Genomic DNA, 9,861 nt, shown 5'->3' with positions numbered 1-9,861 from the left:
TGCAACATCTACAATGTAGACTAAGGTTCATTTATTGACTGACGATGGAAATATTAGATGCTTAGTTGGTGCCATTTTTAAGTGGTTCCTTTGTCTATCGAATGAATTATTGAATACATTTGACTCTGTTTTTTCTCCAGTTGGTCCTAGCAGAAACAGGTAGTGGAAAAACAATTTCCAACAAGGTTTTAAATCCATTTAACTCTCCCCATGTCGAGACTCTAGTTCCATTGTACCAAAGAAAATATTAAACATAAATATGTAGTTCTTGCCTTTATGGAAACCTATGGTGGTGAATCATTCATATTGGAGTTAGCACGGGACTGATCAGAAGGCTTGTAGCTTTTGGTTTCATGGATATAAAGGGTAAATTTCATGGTGAGGGGTTTGAAAAGAATGGATTAGTGGACAGATTTGCCTCTTTAGAATCAATTAGTATGCTCTCAAGAAAAATGGGTTCAAGGTTTTCAAATTCAGTCATACACAAGGGATCTGGAAACAACGGTGAGAATTCTCAAAATATTGATTGCCCAGACAATTAGAGAAATGTTTATAGACCAAATCATAGAGGTCCAGATGTTTAGGAGATCATAAATAGGGTGCAGAACCTACATAACCCAACATTTCTAAGGGCAGGACTTCCCTATCCAGAAAACAATCGAGTACAAAACTAAATTATTCTACATAAAAAGAAGTAAGTACATCCAAAGAAAATGGAGGGAAAATAATTGTTGGAGATGGTGATGGAACTAATGTCGGTGAGGCAATGGAGTATGAGGAAAGGTTGATGAATGCTGAAAGAAGCAATAGAGACATACTTTTCCCTACTCGAGACACCAATACTCAGTACTCTAAGAGGCAAGAAAGCATGGAGAATGGGATGCATGTCATTTTCCAACAACTAGAAGGGAATGAGAGTGAGTAAATTTTCATGTTCATATACTCTCTTTGGAAAAGATTCAGAATGGATCAAATAGCAAGATCTTGTATCAAAGATATTAATTGCAACTATTTTGTAGGAAAGAGACTTTATTGTTCATAGTATTTGGCATACATGGCCCATATTTTGCACATGGATATTGCATTTGGGGAGGTTGTTCCTTCTACTTTTCATATTTTGGTAAATCTATTGTCTCATAGGCATGGAATCATTTCTTTGCCTAGGCACATCATCCTATTTTGTGGTTATTTGGTGCAACTTTATTAGCTTCACCGCAATGGCAGCCATTTTCAATGTTTTTATGAGATTGGGATTTATTTATTCTGTGTGTAGTTTGGCTCATCCAATCCTATTCTCAAGGATCTAGATGAAACCCAAATGTATTAATCAAAGTTTTCAGCAATGAAAAAGTTGGATTTTGGTATGCATGAATGGAATTGCAACACAACCTATGTATTGACTAAAACCTCAAATTAGGTGCTACACCTTTGATTGCATTCATGATAGCTATAGGAAAGGCAGTTTCCAAGTTGCAACTAGACCATGGTTTGGTTATGGCAATAGATCCAAAAAAGAAAAATAGGGACACCACCACTTTTGGATAAGCTACAACTGAAGAGCTAAATGTTGCTAGGGTTTGGGACTTCAACAATGGCTAGTACAAGGTATTTCAGACTTCACCTGGTATATATGATGAAAAGTCTTTCAAGCCCTGGACATTGTTTTCCTTGAGGCCAACAATTATGGCATCACACTTTAGCATATAGAGGTTTGACAAGGTCTATAAAGGATTTCATATGTTTTAGTTAATGCAGGGGATTCCTACAAAGTGAAATATGTTTGCATGTATGGTGGCTATCTAATGGATTAGGTAATCTTAACCATGTCATTGGAACCAAGAGATAATTATGAAGTTCAAGTGAAATTTACGAAATTCCTACAATGTTGGGCATCATATCTACATAGAGGTTTCCTTACCCTTCCAGTGCATTTGACATTGGCTTAGATAGCATAACGATGTCGTTCTGAATAACATTTAGGTTTAGAAAATATTAAGAGGATCACTATAAAGACACGGGTTTCTACAATTTGGGATTCTATATAGTATTGAGTTGAGACTTGGAGTGGGGGCTAGTTTATTTTATTGATTTGTTTCTAGTTCAATATCAAAACAATGTTAGAAGGATATCATAAAGGTTTCCTGGAAAAATCATCTCATGACATTGTATTGAGTGCCAAAAAGGTCAATCTGTTTGCGTAGTTGATTACTATTTTGGTAACATGTTTAGTGTATGGGATTGTGTTTGCATAATGTTCTACTTTCTTCATAAAATAGGGAAGCACAATGGATATTGAGATTATTGGACATATTAATATCCCTCCTACATTCGTGCAGTGTTTCATAGCCTTGAGTATGCTTGTGCTTGTTCCTGTTTATAAACGGATCTTTGTTCCAATGGACAAAAAATGTATAGGTCTCAAGCATGGCATTACGATGCTCCAAAGGATAAGATTTGGGACGTTCATTTATGTTCTTGCCATGATAGTTGTGGCACTCACATAACTCAAAATACTTGAAGCATCAAAGGATAATGGTTTAGTAGACCTTCCCAATGCAACAATTCCATTGACCATCTTATGGTTATTTCAACCATACATTCTTAATGGCATATCAAAAATCTTTGCAATCAGGTCAAGTAAAAGCAACAATTTTTTTTATGAAATTTCAGGCACAACCAAACACCTACATTGAAAGCTACCAGAGGCAATGGAAAACAGAAACCTTATAGAGTCTAGATAAGCTTGAGATCTTATTCGAATCATGAATTCTTCATGATTGGAAGAATTCAATCATTACTTTGCAGACAACCAAGGTTGTCTTGAGTCTTTCCTTGATATGAAGATCTCCAAATTGTCAACTGATGCATTAATGCAATTACATGCAGCGCAATGGTGGATCCGTCAAAGGAAAAATGGTCTTACATACACAATAGAGCCCAAAAGTATTATAAGACGTCATTGGAGAGTGTTTCAAGCCCTTCATTGAATGAACTTCATAGCCAGAGATACAACTCTATTCCAAAACACTAGTGGGTGGAAGATATTGATGAGCTAAATATAGATTTTTATTGGAGAGTTATGTTGGCCATCAAATCGACTAGCAATGTTTTTTTTGTATTTGGTTGGAGAAGCATTGTAAGTGCACCCTTCCTATTGGTTGCAGGGTATGTCCAAAGGAAAATCCAAGACTGAAGCAAAAAAGGAAATGCAAGGAACAATTCAAGGAACAATGTTCTAAATTTTAGGGAGCATTCATACAATGAGAAATGAATAGAGGTAAAAAAAAAATCTCTAGTCAAGACAACAATGCAATAGATAAATTCTCTCCAAACATTACAAACATGGGAAATAATTCTAGAGCATCAATAATTTAATGAAAGGGGCAAAAAAGAAAGTATCATACAAAAGAGTAATTTCAAATGAACTGTTAAAATGTGAAAATTGTATTCATCTGTTATATCTCAATTTGTGCTAAACGATAGACTGAATAGACTAACTCCTGATAAATAAAATGGATATCTATGTTGAGACCTAGAATTTGATAATTCACGTCCATACATATCCAGTATCAACTTCGACTCTTGTCCTATTTCTTGCAGCTCTTTAATCTACACCACTAATAATTTAAGTCATTTATAATATATGCTCCTGAAGATTTCAAGGCCAACACAGAAAAATAGAACAAAAGCATGCCAAGTGTACAACCTTAGACAATGGATTAATCAAATTTAATTTTTCAGTCCAACAAAATCACAACGGTATGTTAACTATAACACCATATATTTATATATTACACTCAAATTTACCTTACCCCTTGGTGAATTTTAGCTTTTATTTTAATTGAATATCCAGTCATAAAGTTTAATCAATATTGGTAGATGATGTGAAGAGAAGCAATCAAACAATTTCAACTTATAAGGGTCACTTATAAAATTCTTTACAATCTAGATCTAACTGAATAACTGTTTTCTAAGCATACATCGTCCTGAAGGGACTTGAGTTCAACAACTTGATCTGCACATTTATCTGATAAATTCTTGTATTCACTTGTCTGCATTAGAGAGGAATAAATAATTCAAATAAAATCATACTTTAGATAGACTATTAGAAACTAGGATGTTTTAAGAACACAATTTTCTTGTAAGAAGGATATTGTGGATTTTCGTTCTCAACAACAAAGGCAAGCAAAAGAAGCTTTACTTTTCAAAAATTTAAAGGAAGTAGGGAAGATTGAAATATTCAATAATGAAAAAGTAACTATCTCCTGTCAAAATCATTTAACATTGAAATTCACCTTTATCACAACACAATTATGAAAAAGTAATACAACATACATATTAATGCTTTAATGAATATTGTACAACTCTCTTTTTATAACATTACAAGAAGCATCTTAATATTGGGTGATTTTTGTCAAGAATATTGTGGTCAAGTGGAAATCAAATGTGCTTTATTTGGAGACACGAGTCAAATCCGTCACATAAATGGTGCCATGTTGATCGAACCAAATTGTTGTGCCTTCTCAAAATTAGTTGAGCCAAGATAGCCTAGGAAGACAGATAACCTGGGGGGCCATCAAAAAATGAGTGAGTTAGCATTGGATGATGTTTATCATATAGGATTTGGTCAAGTGGTAGATCAAGTGTGCATTCTGCCCAGAGTCTTAGGATCATTCCCTTCAAGAAATTGTTGCCATGATAATATGGCCAATTTATTGTGTTACCTAGTGAAATCTCAAAATTGACTGTGCATACGTAGTTTGTTCTAGGCATGCAAGTAATCCTAGTTGAATCCACAAAAAATAATGTTTCCATGCTAATGTGTGCAATCTACTATATCTCATAGTTAACTGGGCCTTGGTGATTACTCCTAGGTAGTTGTACATGGATAAGTGTTAGTCCATCAACAATTTTGGCAGAACAGATACCCCTCACACATAGCTCATAAACTAAAGGTTTCTAGCTTGTAAGATCCTTTCTCAAAAGGGTATTTAACCTGCCCAAAATTATTGGTGACATTCACTTACAGGGTGATCGCTTAGACATAATTTCTATCAGGCTATTGGCAATGATCCTCCAATTAAGGATAACTGCTATAATCCATTAAGGAGAACTTGAATGAAATATAGAAATGCAAGCAATTTCAAGCAAACGAGACTCACAATAAAAACATTTTTTAAATTCAAAATCTCCAACCACACCCATATTAGGAATTTCGTTCATTAAAGAAACAAAAAAAGTATTTTTAACCAAGAACTTTGTATCATTCAAGGTATCACATTAACAAACGATATTTCATTTACTTAGTAGATTAGTATTCTTATGCATTAGATATCATATGGGTGTAGTCATAGTCTCAAACGACACCCACATGAGAATTTCATTCCAACAGACAAAAGAAATATTATTAACCAAGTACTATAATGAATCCCAATTCAATGAATCCTAACAACAAATGATATTGCATTTACTCATTAGTTAAGAAATCTAATAAATTGAACATCTAGAAAGAAAATATGGGACAATGTCTCCCTAACCAAATTTCAAGGAATAGATAAAGAAGATTTAAATTAACTAAAACTAGAAATAATGGCAGCATGTTAGAAAACCACATAGATGACTATATTAAATTGATTTAAAGACTCACCTTTAGGAAATGGTTTGCATGAAATCAGTAAGGATTTAGGTGACTAATAGTGGTCAACTGCACTTTCTACATAATTAGTTATATGGAGGCAGAAGTGATATTCACAAACATGTAAAATGTTTAGGAATTTAAGTTTACAACAACATTTAAAACAGGTTCCAATGTCCACAACTAGCATATTTGGAGGAAGATTTGAATATAATTTTCCTTCAGCTATGAATATGTTTAATAATTCAATTGTCCCTATCAAAATTTAAGTCCTAACATATGATGAGATTGCACATCCTAGCTCGAAGAAATTCACATTCACATTGTATATTGTTTATTCATGATCTTGTCCATAAATAGTAGAATGCGGTGAATGCTTGCCTTGCATCCAATGAGTTTCTTTGAGTAATTTGAGTTGAAGAGTAGAAAGAGATATGCAAATTTGAAGGGATATGCATAAGATGAAGTAAGAGGCATATTTGATGTTAGTGGCTAGGGTTTAGAAGATTGTGGGCTTTGTCATTCCTTAAGCTCGTGGAAGACCTAGATGAAGCAGACTATGAAACAAAGCTCCCATCCTTTAGTCTTGTCTTCAGGTCACATCAAGGGGTGGTGGAATTGTGGATGCACAATCAACCTTAAGGCTCATTCAAACTCTTGACATCATGCAGAAATCCCAGTGTCAGATGGGGCCAAACCTTTATGGTCCTTGAGAGGAGATCAACATGAGAAGTAATGTTGGTAAATCTTTCTTTCTGTTTATGTAACTATATTTTCTAAACATTAAAACATATCAAGGCCCTATTATGTTGTGGGAAAGCAATGTTCCTTTCAATAATAACATGGTTGGAGTATCTCATGTTTCTCTCCTAGAGTTTATGAACCAGGGAAAGGATGTGGGAGTCACAAATGATGTATAGTCAACTCTAGAGTTGTAAGGGATACTCGTATCTGAGGCCAAAAGTAGCAAAGAAGAAGTGGTAACTTAATTAGGCCATAGGAAACAATGTAGGAAGTGCATTATGGTTAAGTCAGAATTGGAGGATGGTAGAAGGCTTGGATGTTGGCTTGTTGGAGGCTAAAGATCTAATGGAAAAATTTTGATTGGTTTCACTTCAAAAAGAAATCAATGGAAGGGGATTCTCATGAAAATGTTTCTTTGAAGTTTGGAAGCCCAACCTTGGTTGTATCCCTGCATTCCACATTTATTCCAAGGCTAGATTTGTTTTATGGTGAAAATCTAGGAGGATAAGGACCTACTTCTCAAGAAAGATTGGATGTGTGGGCCCTCCAGATGGTGCCTAAAAAGTCGAAACTCTGTTTTGACCCAAGGGGGGAACAGACATCATTGCAATAGATTTAGGATCCGTTTAGAGTCATGCAATTCAAAAAATTTGGAAGGGTTATTAATGATATAGGTCATTTTATATTCTTGGACAAAATTTTCAATTTCAAAGATATGACAATGGAATGCTGGAAGAAACTGATATTCATGACGTATTGCATGAAGATACTGAAATTTCCCAAGGAAATGGATTCTTATGAACAATGAAAATCCCTATTTCATTGGGCTGGTTGTCATACAATTCTATAGGAAGATTGTACAAACCCTAAAAGATCAGTAGAGAGAGAAAAACACATGGATGAAGGTGTCTAAAGATTTTAACTTGGAGACCAATTTGAAGTCTGGACAAGTTAAAAGAAAAAGGATAGGCAGATCTCAAGGCTGGTTATTCAGATGTTGTTCCAACTTCCAGCTTTGGAAGGTGATACGTGCTAGTCCGAGGTATGTGTTCCTAATGCTGTTGAAAGAAAACATGATTTTTCTGTGACTTTTCAAAGTAAGTCCCATTTTATCAATTCCTCATGTTATCAAACAATACTAAACTCTTGGAGATGGTGATGGAACTAATATCGTTGACGCAAGGGAGTATGAGGAAAGGTTGATGAATGTTGAAAGCTGCAACAGAGACATACATTTGCCTACTTGAGCCACCAATACTCAGTACTATGAGATGCAAGAAAGCATGGAGAATGGGATGCATGTCATTTGCCAACAACTAGAAGGGAATGGGAATGAGTAAATTTTCATGTGCATCTACTTTGTTTAGACAAGCTTCATAATGGATCCAATAGTAGAATCCTATTTAACGACATGCATTGAAACTATTTTATAGGCAAGATACTTTATTGTTCATAGGATGTGGCATACATGGCCCATATTTTTCACATGGCTATTGCATTTGGGGAGGTTATTCCTGCTACATTTCATATTCTGGTTGGATTTTTGTCTCATAGGCATGGATCCATTTCTTCGCTTTGGCACATCATCCTCTTTTGTGGTTTTTTGGTGCAACTTTCTTATCTTCACCACAATGGCAGACATTTTAAATGTTTTTCTGAGCTTAGGATTTATTGATTCAGGGTGTAGTTTGCATAATGGCATTTGCTTTTGGTTGCACAACTTCAGTTTTGACAACGGTTGTTATTAGGATGGTGGTTCTATGTATACATGGTAGATTTCATATGACTAGCTTATAGAATGTAGAGAAAGGTATTTATTTTTCTATGAATCATGAACATCTAGCATTGCTGATTACAATTATGTACTCTATATATTCTTCTAAATTTCATGTGGGATGGCTTGGCATGGTTCTGTGCATGAACTTGGTTTTCATATCTAGTGACATTTTGATTTACTTTCTAAAGAAAAATGCAAAAGAAGGTAAAGGGAGAGGTTTTGATCCACAATATGAAGGGACTAATGGTAGGGCAAGAAATTTCTCTCATGCATTTGGATACAATGGTCCTCATGGTGAAGAAGGTAATTTTTCTTTAGCTAGACAATTTGGTGAAAGCTCTTAGTACAGTCAGTCTGGAGATAGTGAAAGAGGGACCTCAACCAGTGGCTTGGCTGGAGGAGATCCATCTTCTGAAGAGGAAGTATTCTAACTATTAGATAGCCCTGATCACTATGCAGTGTTGGGTTTATCTCGTTATGAGAACATAGACATTGATGTCCTCAAAAAGGAGTACAGGAAAAGGCAATGTTGGTTCATCCTGAAAAAGATATGGACAATGTAAAAGCTAAGGAAGCTTTTAAGAAACTCCAAAATGGATATGAGGTTCTATTGGATTTAGTTAAGAGGAAAATTTATGATAATGAACTAAGGAGGGAGGAGCTAGTCAGTCACCTTCACAATTTTAGAAGTGGTGTTCAAAGGAGTGGCAGGAACAACCCTTTTATATATAGGCGTGCTAATGTTGAGGATGAGAGGGATGGTATTCAAGAAAATTCAAGAAGAATAGCTTGCAAAAAATGCAATGGTTCACATATTTGGATACATACTGATAAGAAAAAAGCACGAGCTAGGTGGTGCCAAGATTTCCAAGATTACCATCAAGCAAAATATGGAGATGGATGAGTTGAAAAAATAGGCCATGCATTTTTGTTTGGGGTGCTTAGAAAGGTGGACACACCATGTGCATATGCCTATGTTTTAAGAAAAGTATATGATGCAACTGAGCGGGCCATTTGATAGGGTATGAAGTGTCCTCCAAACACAACCAAGCCACCTTTTCATGTGAATACTACCCTTATTGGAAAAGATTATTCTCAAGGAGGCACTTCAACTCACAAAGTTGGCACAAATGTTGATGTACCTACAAACCTAGATGAAAATATGACAAAATTGTTTCTTGATTGGTTTCAAAATGCAGTGGCATCTGGGATGTTTGACACTAGTAATGGTGTACCAGAAAATGTGGGCATGAAGACTGGGAATCATGCCAAAAATAGCAAGAAAAAAAGAAAGGGAAAGAAACAATGGTAAGGAATTAAATGGATTTTGTTGACACAAATATTTGTGTTATCCCATGCATGCATACATTTTGTAAATAAATTCCCCCCTGATGTAGATCTATGGCTTTATTATTACTGCAAGTATCATATGAGCTTGTAACATTAAGATTTTTTATGAAGTGAAAGAAAAGCTTTGCTTCCAATTTTCAAGTGCAAATTCTAGAATCGAAGTCAGATATATATAAGGAATTTTATAATATTTATTGTATTGTCTGGCTTAAGAATTCAATGAAACATAGGTTTTAAGCTAACTGGCCAAAAAAAAATAGATATCCCTCTGAGCTTAAACTTCATGACAGGTACATATGCATCAGGGACAGGATGGAGTTCAGAGACTTCTGGCATTTCAACCAACATATCATGC

General features: G+C 35.1%; 1 pseudogene; it reads left to right on the top strand.

Annotated features, from left to right (window-relative positions):
* Positions 1 to 353: 353 nt before the first annotated feature.
* Positions 354 to 9,468, top strand: LOC149142012 (uncharacterized; annotated as a pseudogene).
* Positions 9,469 to 9,861: the final 393 nt, after the last annotated feature.

Source organism: Pinus tabuliformis, chromosome X (assembly GCF_031772625.1).
Source record: "Pinus tabuliformis cultivar Carrire ecotype Pingquan chromosome X, CPIR1, whole genome shotgun sequence".
Taxonomy (NCBI): domain Eukaryota; kingdom Viridiplantae; phylum Streptophyta; class Pinopsida; order Pinales; family Pinaceae; genus Pinus; species Pinus tabuliformis.
The sequence above is the reverse complement of the archived record's forward strand: the minus strand, read 5'-3'. Positions and strand labels throughout refer to the sequence as shown.